We start from the raw sequence: 20,186 nt of genomic DNA, 5'->3' as shown, positions 1-20,186 counted from the left end.
CGACCCCGCTGGCTGGAGGACTCTCATTCTCATCCGATACAGCAGCGCCTCCGCTGGCTGGAGGACTCTCACTCTCATCCGATACGTTAAGGTCAACTCCTTACACTGGAAGAGCTAAGAGTGTTTTTCACTGTTACAGAATGGTCCAACTACTTGGAGCATTCCATGGCACTGAGGCCAGGCCCATCCTTCACAACACCAGGGGCAGGTAGAACCTCAGTACATGGTGACTGTTGGTGTTTGCGTACCGAATATCTATGCCCAGCTTGATGCAGCCACACACAAAGGTGTTGTGTACATCCTAGCTCCTTATCCAGAGCATTGTACATGGTAAAACTGCAGCCACGGTCCATTTCTGACCTCCAGATGCAGTTGAAGATGGCTTGGGTGACTACAGTTGCACAGGCTTGTGGATTGCCAGATCTGTGCCACACACAGCAACAACAGGAGTACCTCACACGTAATGACCATGTTTTACCCACAATGGAGAGGGAGTGGTGCTCCCATCTGCCCAGTTTCTGCCTCACCTTGGCCATACACTTCTCCTAAGATTCTACGCGTGCCCCGGCCCTTGTGAACCATATTCCCAGCACCTTTAAGTAATCTGTTTCCAAAGAATATGGCCTCCTCTTGTCTCAATTTACCTTGGCTCCCGAGACAGTTCGAACTGGTTGCAGATGCACACGAGTCAATGCACTCACAGCAGATCTGAGCAGAAAACTGTGCTATCAATCATGTACAGGGAAGCTTTGACCTGCAGGCCTTCACTGCCTGGAGCAGTCAACTATCTTAGGCTCGTATCATTCTTGATCGAGTCAGGAAAAGGATCTATGCGACACACAAACAAGACAGGAGACAGTGGACAGCCCTGCTTAGCCCTGCTTGATTCCAAATCCAATCAGGAAGATTTCTGATTCCCATCCTTTCATTGAGACGGTACTAACAATAATGTGAGTGTGTGTGTGTGTCTGTGTATCTGTGTGTGAGTCTGTATGTGTCTGTGTGTGTGTGTGAGTGTGTGTAGAGCAGTTGGATCCAATTTGGGATCCCCTCACCAAAGCCCATTCTGGAGAACATGTTGCACATGGAGGTGTGTGCTATCCTATCAAAGGCCTTCTCCTGGTCAAGACTGATGAGGCAGGAGTCTTCACCCCTATCCTGCACATAGGCAATCATATCCCTGAGGAGCACGAGGGTCTCAGAGATTATCCTGCCCAGTATAGCATGTGTTGTTTGGTCTGAACTGCTGATATGACACACCTCTGGAGCAAGTGGAACATGAACCCAGACTTCCTGATTCAGAAGTAAGAACATTGTCACTGCACCACAAGTGTCCCCTTTAAAGTGATATTGATGTTTCTGCTTAGTTTCCAACTGACAACCTTTGGCATGTTACATGAATGTGATGGCCACTACACCTCAGAAACGCAAGTGCTGAACATTTTGAAGGAACCTATTCACCACTTCCTTGTAGCCTTGTAAAATTTTCTCTTCAAATAAGTGGCCAGTTCTTTTTTAATGCCACACTTGAATCTGCCTCCACCACATTCTCATGGAGTGTATTCTAGACTCTGTGTAAAAATGTATTTCCTCATGCTGCTGTATATGGGTCTGAAAAGCTATGAAAGGGTTAACACTGAGGAGTAACAGAAAAACCACTGGCTATGTCATATGGTCAGAATAGCTTATGATCTGAAATGAATGAGACCATAACATATCGCCCTGCTCAATATCTCTGTACCAATGTCTAGCGTAAAAGGCCATAAGATGTAGGAGCATAAGTAGGCCATTCAGCCCATCAAGTCTGCTGCACCATTCAATGAAATCATGGCTGCTCTGATAATTCTCAACTCCTGTCTTTCTTGTCTTTTCCCTTTAACCCATGATTTCCTCACTGATGAAAAATCTGCCTGTCTCAGTCTTGAATATAATTAATGACCCCGTCTCAATAGCCCTCTGCATTAAAGAATTCCACAGGTTCACCACCCTCTGATAGATTAAATTTCTCCTCATCTCTGATTTAAATGCACCACACCTTATTGTGAGATTAAGTCATAGACTTTCCCATGAAGGGAAACAACCTTTCTGCATCTATCCTGTCAAGCACACTAAGAATCATCCATGTTTTAATAAGGTCGCTTCTCATTCTTCTAAATTCCAACGAGTACAAACCCAACCTGTTCAATCTCTCCCCATGGTACCAGCCTGTACTCTGGACTGCCTCCAATGCTGGTATGTCTGTTAATCTATCACTTATATCAGTTTTGTTAAGGGGAGGTCATCTGACCAACTTGATTGAATCTTTCAAAGAGGTGACCAGCTGTGTAGAGGAATGTGATACAGTTGACGTAGTCTACTTAGATTTCAGTAAGGTTTTGATAAGGTCCTGCATGGGAAATTGATTGAGAAGGTAAGAGCCCACAGGAACCAAGGAAATTTGATTAGTTGGATCCAGAACTGTCTGAGTAGCAGGAAGCAGATGGATGATGGTCGAGGGATGTTTTTGTGACTGGAAGCCTGTGTCCACTGGAGTTCCACTGTTGGGGACTTTGCTGTTTGTGGTTTTATACAAATGATTTAGACTTGAATATAGGATGGTTGATCAGTAAATTCATGGATGATATGAATTGGTGAGATGGTAAGCGGTGAGGATGATCACAGACTACAGGAGTAGACAGACGGGCTGGTCAGATGGGCTGATCAGTGGCAAATAGAATTCAATCTGGCCAAATGTGAGATGATGCACTTGGGCAGGTCAAACAAGACAAGGGAATCCATGACGATTGGTAGGACCTTGTGAAGCAACAATGAGAGATCTTGGTTTGCATGTCCCTTAAGGTAGATAATGTGGTTAAGGTGGCATGTAGGATACTTACATATATTACCTGAGGCACAGAATTTAAGTGCAGGGAGGTTATGTTGGAACTGTATAAAATGTTGGTTAGATCACAGGCAATGTATTGCATGCAGTTCTGGAAACCACATTATAGGAGGGATGCGATTGTACTCAAGAGGGTGCAGAGGAGATTTACCAGGATATTGCCTGGCCTAGAAAGTTTTAGTTATGAAGAGAGATTACATAGACTGGGGTCGTTGCCCTCGGAGCAGAGGAAACTGAGAGGGGACATGATTGAGATGTGTAAAATTCTGAGGAGGATAGATGGAGTAGACAGGAAGGAACATCTCCCCTTGGTGAAGGGATCAATGACCAGAGGGCGTAGATTTAAAGTAAGGATCAGGAGGTTTAAAGGGAGCATGAGGAAAAACCTTTTTAGCCCAGAGGGTGGTGGGAATCTGGAATTCATTGCCTGTAGGCATGGTAAAGGGAGAAATTCTCATAACATTTAAAAAGTATTTAGATGCTAACTTGTCAAGGCATACAAAGCTATGGGCAAAATGCTGAAAAATAGGATTAGAATAGTTAGGTGGCTGTTTCTGACTGGTGGACCAAAGGGAATTTTTCTGTGCTGCAGACCTCAACAACTCCATCTTGCCTTAGAGAAGGGGTGGAAACTGTTCACACTAGTTCCAACATGTAATGTAGCCTGGAGCTAACATGCAATAAACCTCATCTTGTTAACTAGTAGAAAGTTTTCTGGTTAGACCAAGCAGGCCCAGCAGTTTCCCATTCTTAAAGAGGATGGTAGCAGTAACCACCATCACAAATATCAGCTCATACAGTGTAGTGAGCTGGCATGTCCATACAACAGTTGTGGTGCTTTTTCTTTGCCAATTATTTTACATCTGTGCCCTCTATTTCTTGATTCTTCTGCTAATGGTAAAAGTTTTTCTCCCTATCTACTCCATCTTGACACTCCTAATTTTGAACTTCTCTAACAAATTCCTCAGTTCTGCAAGAACAGTCTCAATTTCTCAAATCTTCATCAACACAACTTAAGTTCCACATCTTTGGATCTATTCTCATGAACCTTTCCTTTGACCCCATTCTTGACATGTGCTACCATTTTCAATAATGTGTGCATGCATTCCCCAATGTCCTTCTGCTCCTTCAATTCCCCCCTCTTTAGAATTGCACCCTTTGCTTTGTGTTGTTTCTTCTTGTTCTTCCTATCAAAATGAATCTCTTCACCAAAGTTCATTATATCCAACAGTAGCTGGGCAGGCTTTCCATCAGGCATTTAACCTAATTCAGTTCTGAAAAAGAGTCAGACCAGACTCAAAACGTTAACTCTGTCTCCTTCTCCACAAGTGCTGTCAAACCTGCAGAGTTTCTCCGGCAATTTCTGTGTTTGTTTTAGAATGGTTGCCTCAGTTCTAGGAGCTCATTTATTTAATCAGCTATAAATAGTGTGATACAAACATTAATTTTAAAAAGATCCAGAATTGTGCACCTTTTAATTTAGTTTCAAATTTGTCATAACTATAACATTGCATGAAAGAATGGGCACAGCAGCATAATGACTTTGCTGAACAGTTTGTGTGTTTGGCAGGTTTTGGTGGAATATAAACTTAATGGAAAAGCTGAATAACTGAAAATTCATCATAATGCTAAGCATTTACTGAAACTATAAATACTTTGCTAAGGAATCTACGATCAGTCCTGGTGCCTCAATTATCTACATCAATGACTTGGAGGAGGGGACAGAGTGTAATGTATACAAATTTGCTCACAACACAAGAATAGGCATAAGATGTTGTAATGAGGCAGATGGAGATTACTGTAGGAAAGTGTGAGATTGTGCACTTTGGGTAGGAAAAATCAAAAAACAGGTTATTATTTAAATGGAGACAGATTCCAAAAATATGCATCGCAGAGAGATCTGGGTGTTCTTGACGATGAAATGTAACAAAAAATGTGTGCACGCTAGCAAGTAATTAAGAAGATAGAATATTGGCCTTCATTGCTAAGAATTGCAGTTTAAAAATAGGGAAGTCTTGTTATAGTTGTACAGGATGTTCTAAGGTCACACACTGTGTGCAGTTTTAGTGTTCGCATTTAAGAAAGGATGTGCTGGCATTGGTGACAGTTCAAAAGAGATTCACTAGACCGATTCCTGGGATGATTGGCTTAACAGGTTAGGCCTTTATTCATTAGAACTTAGAAGAATGATTGGTGTTCTTATTGATTTTGAGAGGGCATGACAAGTAGATATTAAAGAGATGTTTCCACTAGAGAAAGAACTTTCAAACTAGGGGACATAGTTACAGAATAAGAAGACTCCAATTTAAGACTGAGATGCAAAGGAAATTCTTCTCCCAGAGAGTAGTAAATGTCTGGAATTGTCTCCTCCAGAAAGTTATGGAGGCAAGATTACTGAAAGTATTTAAAGAGGAGTAGATATCTTTTTGAAAATATTGAGGAGTTTAGGGCTATGAGGAGCTGGCACGGAAGACAAGTTGAGGCATGGGACAGATTAGCCATGATCTTATACACTGGCTGGATGGGCCAAATGGCTTACTCTTGCTCCTTATGTTCTAATGTTAATATGAAGGGAACCAAATGCATTGCTACTTGCTGATGATAGATGGATGGGAAAGTAAGTTCTGAACTGTACTTAATCAGTCTGCAACAGAATGTGGGTAGGTTAAATGGGCAAATATTTGTTAGATGGGAATAATGTAAGAAATAGTGGACTGATCAGGAAGAATCTACAAACATCATTATTATGTAAATGGTGAGAGATTACAGAACGCTAAAAGTTAATATGCAGGTACAGCAAGTGATTTTCTTTGTTCATGGTATGGTGGTGTCACTAGCTTGGCCAAGATTTATTGCCAATCCCTAATTTCCCACGAGAAGGTGCTGGTGAGCCACATTCCCAAATTGCTGCAGTTTGTTAAGGTGCAGAGAAACTCAAAGGACTTTTAGTAAAAAAAGTTCCAGGATTTTGACTCCGTGATATTTCACAATACTCAGAATAAGCATATTCGTTCTTGGTTTCCTTATACAGTCATAAAGTATTAGAGTCATACAGCACGAAAGCAGACCCTTCGGTCCAATTAGTCCACGTTGAACATAATCCCAAAATAAACTAGTCCCACCTGCCTGCTCAGGGCTCGTATCCCTCCAAACATTTCCTATTCGTGTACTTATCCAAATATCTTATAAACATTGTAATCATACCCCTATCCACCACTGCTTTAGGAAGTTCATTTCACACGTGAACCACCCTCTATGTAAAATATTTGTCCCTCATCTCTTTTTTAAATCTCTCTTCTCTCACCGTAAAAATTGTGCCCCTAGTCTTGAAATCCCGCATCCTAGGGAAAAGACAACTACTATTAGCTCTTTTTATGGCCCTTATTATTTCATTAACTTCTATAAAGTCACCTCTCAACCTCCTATGCTCCAATGAAAAAAGTCCCAGCCAATCCAGCTTTTCTTTATAACTCAAACCTTCCATACCCGGCAACATCTTGGCAAATCTCTTCTGAACCCTCCCCAGTTTAATAATATCCTTCCTATAACTGGGAGACCAGAATTGGACACGGTACTCCAGAAGAGGCCTTACCAATGTCCTGTACAACTTCAACATGACTTTTCAACTCCTTTACTCAAAGGACTGAGCAATAAAAGCAAGCGTGCCAAACACCTTTTTAACCACTCTGTCTATATGTGACAGGACCTTCAAACAATTATGTACCTGAAGCCCTAGGTCCTCTGGTCTACAACACCACCCAGGGCCCTACCATTAATTGTATCAGCCCTACCATTGTTTGTTGTACCAAAATGCGATACCTTGCATTTATCCTGATTCAACTCCATCTGCGATTTTTCAGCCTATTGGCTTATTTGATCAAGATCCCTTTGTACTCTTAGAAAACTTTCTTCACTGTCTACTGTGCCATCAATTTTGGTGTTGTCTGCAAACTTACTAACCATGCCATCTATATTATCATAATTTTTATAAATGACAAACAAAACAGGACCCAGAACTGATCCCAGTGGAACACTACTGATAACAACTCTCCACCACCACTCTCTGTCTCCTGCTGTTAAGCCAATTATGTAACCAATTGGCCAGCTCACCCTGAGTCCCATGTGACCTAACTTTACTAATTAGTCTACCATGTGGAACCTTGTCGAAGGCTTATTAAAATCCAAGTAAACAATGTCTACTGCTCTGTCCTTATCAATCTTTTTGGTAACTTGCTCAAAAAAACTTAATCAAGTTTGTGAGGCGTGATTTTCCTCGCACAAAACCATGCTGACTATCCCTAATCATTTTTTTGTCTCTCTAAATGTCTATAAATCCTATCTTGTAAAATCACCTCCGACAATATACCCACAAATGAAGTCAGACTCACAGGTCTATAGTTCCCTGGTTTTTTCTTACAACTTTCTTAAACAAAGGTACAAAATTAGCCACCCTCCAGTCATCAGGCACCTCACCTGTAATTATAGATGATGCAAATATTATCTAAGAAAATATGTGCTTGTCATAGAAGGATACAGTGAAGGTTCAGCAGATTTCTGTGATGGCAGGTTTGTCCTCTGAGGAGAGATTGGATTGACTGGGCCTGTGATTTCAATGGAGTTTAGCAGAATGAGAAGGGACATCGTTGAAACATGTAAAAACATATGAAAGGTCTAGGCCCAAAATGTCGACTCTCCTGCTCCTCTGATGCTGCCTGACCTGCTGTGTTCCTCCAGCTCCACACTGTGTCAATGCAGGAATGGGTTGGAGAACAAGGGGGCTACAGTCCCAAGATATGTGTTGGGCCATTTCAGACTGAGGTGAGATTTTTTCACTGAGAGAATGGTGAATCAGTGGAGTTCTCTACCACAGAAGGCTGTAGAGCGGAAGTCACTGAATATACTTAAGAAAATAATAGATTGGATTTTAAAGGGCAATGGTATCAAAGGGGAGAGGAATATGGCGTTGAGACAGAGGGTCGGTCATGATCATATTGAATGGTGGAGTAGGCTCAATGGGCTGAATGGCCTACTCCTGCTTCTATTTTCTGTGTTTCTATGCAGTTTAATAGACATAAAACAGATGTGCATCGATTTTTGTGTCCTCCAGGAATCAAAGAAAATTGAGAAAGTGAAGGACAATGCAGTTAAGGTGGAAGATCAGTCATGATCCTATTGAATGGAACAAATTTGAATGGCCTAATGGGCTGCTCCAACTCCTATTTCATACCTAAGATAATTAAAAATAATTTACTGAAAAAAGAAGCAAGCAGAGTGCCTGAGAAAAAAGATTGATTAAACTGTGGAAGTCTTCTATCGTGGCTCAGCATTGATAGCCTTTGTGCTAATTGGGAGTCTCCTATTATTTATTTATGGTTAGTTATTCCGAAAGTAAAGTGGTATCTGTGACATGGTCACTGTAGTGAGGAAATGGTAATTAGAACAGACAGAAGAAGAAAAATGTAAATTATTTTACAAACAGGTGGATACTGAGTTTTGGACTGAAAATCCTCAAGTTAACAATCCTTATGCTGGATTCCATTCAATGGATTAGGAGTAGGTTCTTTAAGATTAAAAAAAAGCTTCTCTCATCTTTGAGATCCAGGTCTTATTTTGCAAAATAATTAACCGGCACTATTGAGTAACAATAAAATATTCAAGGCTGTGAAGAGTTACGATAAGGTGAATAATAACAAATTACCTTTTTCACTGGTAGGACAAAAACAAGTAAATATAAATATTGTCAAGAAATAATTAAACAGGAGGTCTACATTTGGTATGACTTGAATGTGGTTCTTTTTGTGATAAATCCTACTGCGAATTAAGTTTAATAAATTCTTTACAAAGAGAATTTGAAAATATCTTGAATAAAAGGAATAGAAATCGTAATGGGGAGTGAGCAGGTCAGTGGGACCAAATGGAGATTTGGAACAAGAAATCAATGACAGAGATTGATGGGCAAATGATTTATTTCTGTGATATATCATGGTGGGGGGTAGATGTTGGTGAGATGGGGTTCCTGCTCCTAACACCATGCTGGAAAGCTGAGAGCACCATTTCAGAAACCTCTGACTGCATCTTTTGGTACTCGGGCGATTAACTGTATGGTGTCCCTTTAAAAGACAGTATCTTGCCTCAAAGAGCCACCACCCAATTGGAGCAAGGCAGTAGTCACAAGCCGGAGTTCAGCAGTCCAAAACAGAGGCTGACTTCTCCACAAGTTAAGTGGAGTCAGGCACTGCTAGGGCCAGTGATACAGAAATTCAGGTCAGATTAGTGAGGGGTTGGGTGGAGGCTTACATCCACAGTTTTGGCCACTGTTGGTTCAAGCGCCCAAAACAGGAGGATTTCCTCCATTAGTCCAGAGTGAGTGTCAGGTTTTACTGGGAGCTGTCTCCATGTGGCACCAGCCACTGGTGAAATACTGGAACCCGTGGAGAGAGGTGGTCTCCAGTGGTCTTTAACTGGTCACTCAAGGGGCTCAACTGGTCTTTTGGTGGGAAGGCCATCCTCCGGCCTCCCAGTATTGACAGAGTTCCATGGCATTGGGAAGATGAATGGTATCTGACCTCCTCATAATCTTTCATTTGTTTATGGCTGCCACTGCCTCCATCAAACTTGTCTCTCGAGGGGCTTGTAGAATATGACCCATTTTGTGCCAACCATCTGACTTCCAGGCAAGAGTGATACTGCCACAATCGAATCATAGAATCCCTACAGTGTGGAAGCAGGACATTCAGTCCATCAAGTCCACACCAACCCTCTACAGTGCATCCCACCCAGACCCACCCTACCCTACCCTATCCCTTTAACCTTGCATTTCCCATGGCTAATCCACCTAGCCTGCACCTTTTTGGACTGTGGGAGGAAACTGAAGCACCTGGAGAAAACCCACGGAGACACAGGGAAAATGTGCAAACTCCACACGGACAGTCGCCCGAGGGTGGAATTGAGCCTGGGTGCCTGGGCATGGTGAGGCAGCAGTGCTAACGACTGGGCCACCGTGCTGCCCCTAGACTGATTCTTAAACAGGAGCTCAGAGGGGCAACTACACTGTGGAAAGTTACAGGGAAAATTGAACTGGTGACAGTAACATCTGGCAGTCTTCCATCTCATGAGATGCTGGTTTGCACCTTTGTGGTCAACTCTCTGTTAAACACAGGGTGACTGCAGTAAAAACAACCTAATCTGCAGATCTAAATAAATGTTAAAAGTCACCAAATTCCTAGGAGACCAGATAACATGGTCAGTTCAATGCCATGGTCACCATGCCTCAGATGAGAGGCGATATTGAGAAGGTGGGACCTTAATGGTGATGTCAGCCATTGCAGGAATTTAAATAACAACTCAGTTATGACTAATCACTTCACCCATTGTTCTTTATTTTTATCTCAAGGCAGAGGTAGATGCTGTGGAATGTGTTAAAGTTATTTTAACAGTGTTAGCAAATGTTAACAAATTATAACATGTAGAGAGCAAGTATTGGCTGAGTATTTTATCAACAATAACTATGTATGTGGCGTGATACTGCACCTATTGAAATAAAAATAGGGAGAGATAGAAAGTGATCTGCCAATTTGTTATCATGCAATTAACATTATCATATAGTCAACATGACTTCCAATGTGAGGATATCTGTAGAAAGGTTATTATGTATTAAATATGATCAGGAGGGTGTAAGTTTAATTAAAGATACATTATAAGAGCCATACTTGCAGTTTCTATTATGTTTGTGATAACTGCGAGGTGCAGAACAGCATAACATACCACAAAGTCTTGTTAAATCTTGTACGATCACCATTATTACCTTTCTTCCATTCTTCAATAAAAGGTAAATTTTAGACAGAACATAGGACTATAGATTTCTTTGTGTCCACATGAACATTCTTCTTTATTAAAACCAGCTCATAAATGACCATATGTCACCCTGCCCTTCTTGTATCATGCCTCCCAATGGATTGTAAGCACGTTTGGCCCATATCCCTTTAAACCTTTCCTATTCGTGTACAGGTTCAAGTGTCTTTTAAATGTTTTAAATTTACCTGCCTCTACCACTTCCTCTGCAGATCGTGCCATATACGCACAACCCTCTGCATGAAAAAGTTGCCCCTGAGGTCCCTTTTAAATCTTTCCCGTCTCACCTTAAACCTACGCCTTCTAGTTTCGAATTCCCTTATCTTAGGGAAAATAGCTTTGCTGTTCACCTTATCTGTGCTCCTCATGATTTTATAAACCTCTGTAAGGTCACCCTTCAACCTCCTACATTCCGGGAAGGAAAAGTCCCAGCCTATCAAGCCTGTCTCTACAGCTCAAACCCTCCAAGTCCCTGTAACATCCTCGTTCTTGCTCTAATTCCAAAGTTCTTCCTGAGTGAAGTCTTGAAAAGCAGTTGACTATTCTTGTGCTACATCGGACCCATGGAACTGAAAAGACCTTCCTCTTTTGCTAGCTTGGTCCAGGGAAGAAACTGCTGCTGGATGAATTTTCTAAGTTTCTTTCTTTCTGGTGATCTTCCTGCATGTTACTTGCACAGACAATGCCAGAGTTTGCAAGTGCAGCTGTTTACAAGAACAGCAGCCTCACGCAATAATGTTTCCACTGGCCAGCCATCAAATATTGGAAAACCTGTAACACGCTTTCAATTGGAGACTGTTGCACAATATCGATGGGTTTGGGTGTGAAAAAGAAAGCCTGGTGTAGGATACAACATTGGCAAACCTGGCTCAGTGGAACTTCAGTACTATTCTATTTTTTAAATATAACATTTATTTAAAATCTGCACAATATAAATCTAGCATTACTGAAACTGAATAGCACTTACTCCATCGCCAGAGCTGAGACTAAAATAGCTCACTTCAGCCCTCTGCTGGGCGAGAACATCCACTGCCCTCTTTATTCAAGAAAAAGATTTTCCTGCTTTCATTATGATCCCAGTATTTTAAACAGCTTACTGTGGTTTTCAATCAGGAGTTATAAAAACATATTTCATAAAATCTTTGGCAATTTAGCAAATGACTTTTTCAATTTCTTTAGAAAATTGTGAACTTACAGAAGGAACTATTATAATACTGCGGGCCTGGAGTTGGGAAGATATTGGGGATAGCTGGGTTGTGATGGACAGTTTTCACAGGGATTGGGTGGGATGTGGGGCGGTTTAAAAAAAAATCAAATTGGTGCAGCAGAGAAAGGGTTTTATGAGCGGCTGGCCTGAGGCAGACTGTGAGCCTCATGGCATTACTAAAGTGGAGCAGACGGTCTTGAGTGGTGGAGATGATATAGGGTTAGAAGCTCAGCTTGAGGTCAAATGGAACTCTGAGATTCCAAACAATTTGGTTCAGATTCAGACAGTGGCTAGGGAGAGGGACAGAATCAGTGACTGGGGGTGGATCGAAGCCAATTGATTTACAGCCTTTCCAGACTGAAATACAAGATTGTTTTCCGTTCACCCAGCGATGGATGTCAGACAGCAGTGTGACAAGTTACAGACCATGGAGAAGACAGGGAGATCGATGGTAATGAGATAGAACTGCAGGGAACCTGACATCGTACATGTGGAATCGTATTGAGGAGGCAAAGTCTGGAAAGCCATCGGACAGCAGGCAAGATAGCCACACTGACACATCAAGGCAAGGGTCAGCGTATCTAATGCCAATCAGGCATTGGTGAGACCACCGGCATGTCTTTTGCTGGAATTAGGGCCCTTGAGATGGAAGTCCCGCCCAGCAAATGATGCCAGCCAATCAGAACGCCAAAGAGGGTGTCATTACTGCTGCCAGAAAGACACCCAATGTCACAAAGGAACAAGGTGTAAATTGTATGAATTGGGTGGGGAGGCAGTGGTATTTCTGGGGTTTGGCGTTATGGGGAGAGGGCAGCAGAGAGCATAAGCAAGGGCAGCAGGGTTGCTCATTGTTCTATGTTAAGTTAATTCACTACTTAAGGGCTTTAATTGGATGCAAGTGTGAAGGCCAATTATGCAACTTCCTGCTCTGAACTTAATTCCAGTGCAGGGAGGGGTGGGGTTTGGGAGCATCACCATCCCGCCTCTAAGGTCACCAGCTCTGGGAGCAGAAGATTCCACTCAACGTTCCGAGGAGCAACACGTACAAAACGTGGAAGTGATACCAGAGGAACCAGAGGGTTGAAAATATTATACCTCTGTTCAAAAAGTGGGGTGCGGAGATGTAGAGAGATTGGATATCTATGGTGAAGAGGAGGAAGTCAGGAACATAAAGCTGCAAACTGTTGAAGTGATGAAGGGAATCAGAAATGTTATCAATGTAGGTTGGAAGAGTCTGAACAAGTGGAGAAAAAATAGTGTCATCATATGAGGAAATATGTTCCATGGGGCAAAAATAGGGAGGTGTCTCATTCTGGAAAGGAAGTAGAAGTGCACTGTTTGCAGATTGGTGATTATGAGGTTTGAAGATGCAGACTAAAAATCTCCAGTGGAAATGAAATATGATAGTCCTGGATACAATGCTCTAATGCTCATTAGTGAGGTTTTCTTTCGACTGTTGCTTATCATTTCAATTATCCTGCGTTATCCCACTGTCTGTCCTTGACCTGTTACAATTTCAAATGAAGCTCAATACAAGCCCAAGGAACAATGCCTCATCTTGCAACTCAGAACCCTACAGCACTCTAAACACACTGATTTCCACAATTTTAAATCATAACCCTGTGGAGCAGGGGTATCTGTTCAGTTTCTACTGAATTTGGATTGGAGTGGAGAGTGAGGAGTTACTTACCCTTCATCTCTAACTGCACTGGTAGTCTGCAACACCCATAAATGGCAGTGGATCTTTACATCATTGCTCCAGTAATCTCTTTTTGCTTCATGTTTTTTCAGGGTTGACTGCAAATGGAAACATTTCAAGAAGTTCACTTTCACACAGTAAGGTAGCACAGGTATTTATATAATCACAGAAAGAAAGGAGTAGGTTTTGTAGTGATTGTAATGAAGTCAGTCAGGTGGCTATCATAGAAAATGAGTTCTCTGGTTGGGGCCATTAATCTGATCCAACCAGGGAGCCCTGACTGACAGATAAAAACAGGAGTGTCAGGAGTTCTGTCCACTCTGAGAGCTGGCTCTCAGTGTCAAGGACTCTCCACATGTAAATATAGGGCAAATTGGTGATGGGATACCAGCCTCTGTGGAGTTATTTCAGTTGTAACATTAAAATGTTGTTCAGTTTTATTCAGCTTGTGCTATTCAAATGACAGCAACATGTAAAATGAATATTTGTCATGTGTTTAGTGACATCGGCAGCTTGCTTGCAGATTGAGATGTGCATTTCTGAGGTATAATAGGGGTAGAATGAAATGAGTTCTTCATTGCAACAATACATGTCATTCATGGAAGGAGGGGAGGCTTTTGTTTAATGCTGCCTAATGGTGTCCAGGTAGTTGGAAGTGGATCAGTACGAGGATATCTCTTGCTCACATACATCAACTTCTACTCGTTGGATATTAGCAAGTTTACTCTCTACTTCCTCATCCTACCATCAGATGTGGCCCGTGCCTCCTCTTGGTTGACATTCTCCTCTTCTGCACAATGATGTTGTGCGGTGCGGTGTGCCACAAATATCTGTGATACCTTCGCTGGGTATCACTGGAGAGAGGCCTCACAATGATCATGACAACAGAAGTGTATCCTAAGCAGATTGATGGTTTGCTCTATGATGACTCTTGCTGTGGCATTAAACTTGGCATTGAACCTCTCTCCTGAAGGCTCCCGAAAGGCTTCATCAGTCATGTGCAAAGAGGGTCGTCCATTTCATCTAGGATCCATCCTTTAATTTATGGCCTTGGCACAAATGAGTACAGAAACTGAGAGTGTTGGAGCGAATTGTCATTGCAGTTGCTGCATTAAAGCAAGCACACACATGAATGATTTGTATCTCATGGTCACAGATCAGCTGCACATTGCAGGAATAGAATTATTGTCTGTTGCTAAACACTGCCAGCTGCTCACATTTGCCTTGATCACAACACCTTGCAGATAGGGAAAGCCAGCATAACCTTCCCCTCTCTGCATGGCTGCTCTCTCTGTCTGGAATCTTATCAATCCCCTTGTACAGTGTACTATTCATCTCTTTGATACAGTGGTAAGTGGCTGCTTGAAATGTCACATCTATGTCATGTAGAAGCAACTGCAAGGAACTGATTATATAGAAATGAAGAGCTGCAGTAACTCTCAATGCCACTGGTATAGAGTCTGCATAGTATCCCCATGGGGTCAGGTTGTCCTGAATTAGGGCAAAGAATCCATGATGGTCTCTCTGGGGGGGCCTAGTCTCTTCAGACACGCTCTCTGTGACATTTTTAAATACGTCATCCCAATTATGTAATTTCCATGATGCTCTCGGGTCAATGCCAACTTCTGCCTTGCTGCCTGCTCTCCTGTTATTGTGCTCCTTCCTGTTGCTGGGCTCCCTGTACTGGTTCCTGTACAGTGTTCCTGCACAGTGCTGATGGACAGCACTCAGGAATGAAGGATTACAAGGTGAATGATTCTCATTGTACCCTAACATCATCTTTTCTTTAAAGGCAGCCACCAATGTGCCCTCCTCTCTTAGGGATTCTGATACATATTGCTCCTTCAATCAGCAGCTTCTGTATCCCTTAGCAATGTAAGCCCCATTGATTTTTGGACCAATACTTTTGGCTTAGGTACTTCCTACCTTTGATTCTACTTGTCACATTGTCAGAGTATCATGCTTAAATACAGAGAAAATCTCCAAGACAGTGCTCCCTGTGAGTCATTCTCCTGTTAGTCAAAACTGCTCTCACCAGTGTAATGTAAGGTCCAAACACTTATGAGTGAACATTAACAGGCTGCGTTAAACATAACTATTTACACGACCTGGTAAAAGAGATCATTCTGCTGGAACTTTAGAGACTCAGTCTTGTGTTCCACCCTATCACCTTTTACAGAAGCAGCTTACGGCGGCTCTCCGCCTGGTCTCTTGGCAACTCGTGGTGGTGCCTCAACTTGGCTAGTGAGGGGATCCTGCCTGGGCATGTTCCCGAGGTCCTAGGGGAGAGATTGTGGAGCTGACAGCTTCAGCAGCAGCGATGGCATTGCGACCCAACGCAGGAAGAGTGAGCGGTGCGGGAGGTCCCCTAGTATCTGTGGTGTTGAGAACACACGGCTTAAGTCTCTTGGAGAGCAAGATATGCAGAGGATGCATCAAAGACTGTTGAACTTTTAACTTAATTCCTTTATTTTCTAGTTTAAATTAAGAAAGACTTTGATATTAACTATTATCTTATTTCTTTATTTTTCTACTTAGTCTGTGAAGGTAATACTTAACTTTTTAAGTCTGTTTCTATTACTACTTTGTACCTAAGTTTTTGTACCTAGATGGGGAATGGTGAGCCTGTGGAATTCGTTACCACAGGAAGTAGTCGATGCCAAAACATTGAATGCATTCAAGAGGCAGCTAGATATAGCACTTGAGGTGAATGGGATCGAAGATTATGAGGAGAAAGCAGGATTAGGCTGTTGAGTTGGACGATCAGCCATGATCGTGATGAATGGTGGAGGAGGCTCGAAGGTCTGAATGGCCACCTGCTGCTCCTATTTTCTATGTTTCTATGTAGTCACCTTTGTACCTAAGGTGCTGCCATGTGTGGTGACATTAGACACATTTCAGTGTACTCCTAGATTTCTGTACCTGAGTACACATGACACTAAATTTAAATCTAAACATGTTTGTTAGTTATTCTTAGAGTTAAAGTATAGTTAATCCTTTATTTCACACTCAAAATGAGTCAGGTAAGCCACTTGTAAATTGCCAGTGTTCAAAGTGTTGTTTATTGAAGACACTAGTGACTCATGTCAGATTCCTTTGACTGGCAAAGTACATTCTTTGTGGTGAATTACATTTAAATTGCATTCAACCAATCAGTTTTGGATAATTGAGTTTCCTGCCACTAATGGGTGAGTTTTCTGTTTGCTGACCTTCCTGCCACTGATGTAATCGGGATCCATTTTCCTGTTGCTAGGGATGTGACACACAGCCTCTTTGCAATACTGCACCTGGCCACCATTTTTACAGCTCCTCAAATCCATCCCAAGATGTTAGTAATGTCAAAGATGAATCTTCAGAGGAGTATTGATGTCAGCTTGCATGGGACCAGAAAGAGAGTTGAGATGTCAACGTGTAAGTGGAAATGAGGTTAAGGAAGCAGAAAGTGGGACTCATGGATGAAGTAAACTCAAACATTGTTGGGGTCAAATGCCACAATCGGAATTAGAGATGGTTAAAATTTATTACAAATGTGCAGCTGAACTATTCAAACTTCTGCTTATTTCTCTCAAAGTCTCTCTGTCAAAGTCTGCCTGTCTGTTTTTTCCTGTTCCTTGAAGCATCTCTCTAACATCAAGTTTAGCACAGTTTTATTTGTACAAAATTATTAAAAACAACTGACTTCCAAACATTCTTGGTCTTATCTGGTCTGCACATTCTATGCCATTATCTACAGAAAAGCACATCCTATCACATTCACATAGGCAAACAGACTGGTAAAAAGAAAACAGCTTGAGTTTATAAACTACAGTAGTGTAATATGCAGCAACTCTTATCAATAGCTTAATTTTCCATATCATAAGGAAGAGGAGCTAGAGAGAGATGGGATTCCCACACTAAGGACTGGGGAGGAGAGAGGTAATGGTGTGAAGCTTAGTTTAGTGGCAAGGGGAGGGAGACTGAATGGATGCTTACCATCTCATGACAAAGGAACCCATGAGGTCATAGAAGTATGCAGCACAGAAACAGACCCTTCAGCCTAACTCATCCATGGCTACCAGGTTTCCTAAGCTAAACTAGTCCCATTTCGCCCTCTAACCTTCTATACCTTTCCCATCCAAGTACCTGTCAAAATGTCTTTAAATGTTGTAATTGTAGTTAAATGTGAGAATAGATAGCACAGAGAGAAGGGTTTAATGAAGTAGTTGGAGATAGTGAAAAGAACTGGAGGGTAGTGTTTGCTTCCAAGGTGGTTGGAGAGTAGTAGGTGATTTTGGTAAAGGACAGTGAGGCCTGACAGACATTGATATGGTCCAGTCAGATCCAAAATGGATGGTGAAATTATTTGTGCACCAAATACACCAGAGTGTGCATTCCTAGGACTTGAGAGAAAACACAGCCACTTTATTTGTTATGTGTTATAGTTTACTGGTATATATTAGCAAAACAGCAGTTAGCCAAAAATAGAAATTAGTTTTCAGTGGAAATGCTTACTAACATATTTTCAGAGACACAGGTTTTTCCTTATTTATTTCATGGTAAATAAATCTGTAACTGTCCCCATTATTAGTTAGTCTTTGTTTTAATATTTCTCCTCATTGGTCCAGTTAATTCCATCACAGCGCCTGTCGCTTTCGCGAGTTGCTGCCATTTTTCAGAGTGGAAGGACTGGTCCATTGCATTCTGAGACTTCAAAGCAGAAATGTTCTGATTAAACAATTGTATTTCTGAGTAGATTCGAGAAAGTTCTTCCTCCTTACTTGAAAGCTGCATTGAAAAAATTTAAATTTTAAGCAGACGAATGTGATTTTGAAAAACAAATTACTCTATATTTCAGTTTTAATGAATACAATTAAAAAAGAAAACAAACTTTGACACAGAATTTGACAAAGTTAACTCAAATCAAGCAAACTTTAGTGCACAATACTGGTCAATAGCATTACAATATAGTGGACCTAAAGTTTAAATGTAATGGGGTGGGTTTTCAACTTACTATCCACTCTCAATTGTGAACGTGAAAAGTGACATTTGTGATTCTGAACAGAGACAGGCAGGTTTAAAAAAAAGGGCAGAGAAGCCTTCTGGGATTCCTGCACCATTCATGTCACTTGAAAATTTTTCATATTAGCATTGTAATACCTCATGATATGGGTAGCAAGCCTACAAACAGCACTCTCTCGCCTACTGGCTTGATTGACGGTGGGTTTTTAGAACCACTGCCATGTTTCTTTAAAATAATCATTCATGGGGAATGGGTGTCATTGGCTGAGCCATCATTTATTTCCCATCCCTAACCGTCCTTGAGGAGAGTGGTGAGCTAACTTCTTGAACTGCTGTAGACCTTGGGGTGTAGGCACACCCACAGTGCTGTTAGGGAAGGTTTGAGTGGGCAAAAGTGAAGGAATGGACTTATAGATCCCAACCAGGATGGTATGTGGCTTAGAGGGGAACATGTAGCTGGTAGTGTTTCTGTACATCTGCTGCCCTTGTTTGAGGGTTTGGAAGATGCTGTCAGAGAAGTCTGAATGAGTTACTCCAGTGCATCCTGTAGATAATGCATATGCTGCCACAAAATGCCAGTCATGAAGGAAGCGAAAGTGGAAGGCAGTGGATGGGGTGCCAATCAAGCAGGACACTTTGTTCTGGATGGTATTGAGCATCCTGAATGTTGATGGAGCTGCATCCATTCAGGCAAATGGAGAGAGTATTCCATCACTCCTCACTTTGTCTTGTCAATGTTGGTCAGGAATTGAGAAGACAGGAGGCAAGTTACTGGCTGTGGAATTCAGTTTTTGACCTGCTGTTGTAGTCACAGTATGTGTGAGGTGGTCCAATTCAGCGTCTGGTCAAAGGTAACCCCGCCCTTCCCCCGCAGATGATGATTGTGGGGAAATTCAGTGATGGTAATACTACTGAACATTAAAGGACAATAGTTAGATTTTCTGTTCTTGCAGTGGGTTATTGCCTGACACTTTTGTGGCACAAACATTATTTGTCATTTTTTACCTCATGGCTACATGTTGTCCAGGTCATTCTGCTCATAAACATGAGCTGCTTCAGTATCTTGTGATGTAGACTGGAATTTTGGATTTTGAATGAATGTCATATTGGTTTCTCAGTGTGTCTGAATTAATTAATAATTAACTTGAATGTTTCTGAAGCCATTGTGACTTTTCTAAACAAAAAATAATTTATGAGAGCTAGTTTTCAGAACAGAATGGATTTTTATTTACCTTGCGGATTGCGGTTTACAATCAAGCAAGGTAAACAATTATGCCTCATAGATTTTGATCAAAATTTCTGGACTTTTTTTATACTTAGAGGAAACACCTGTAGCTTAGAAAGAGAGACTTCTCAGTGTCACTTTCAGTTTGGGCAGTTCTACCGAAGTTTTCACGAGTAAAGTTGCTCCCGAGAAAGGGAGAAGATATTGTTAGATTTGTTAACACTAGATTACTTAGGGTGAGGAGCTGATGATAGTCCTAGACCAGAAGTGGTTGGATTAAAAGCTTGAAGAGGTTAGTTGAAGCTGAGACCACTTAAACTTAGGT

General features: G+C 41.6%; 1 protein-coding gene across 1 annotated transcript in view; it reads right to left on the bottom strand.

The window, feature by feature from the left end:
* Positions 1–18,053: 18,053 nt before the first annotated feature.
* LOC109928142 (synaptonemal complex protein 1-like) overlaps positions 18,054–20,186 on the bottom strand; it is a 39,781-nt gene continuing 37,648 nt past the window's right edge. The window contains exon 13 of the mRNA XM_048597039.1: positions 18,054–18,402. The gene's annotated coding sequence lies outside the window, so the exon portion shown is untranslated. The remainder of the gene's footprint in view (positions 18,403–20,186) is intronic.

The sequence above is a fragment of the Rhincodon typus genome, chromosome 5, assembly GCF_021869965.1.
Source record: "Rhincodon typus isolate 14 chromosome 5, sRhiTyp1.1, whole genome shotgun sequence".
Taxonomy (NCBI): Eukaryota; Metazoa; Chordata; class Chondrichthyes; order Orectolobiformes; family Rhincodontidae; genus Rhincodon; species Rhincodon typus.
Note: the sequence above shows the minus strand (reverse complement) of the source record. Positions and strands in the feature narration are given on the sequence as shown.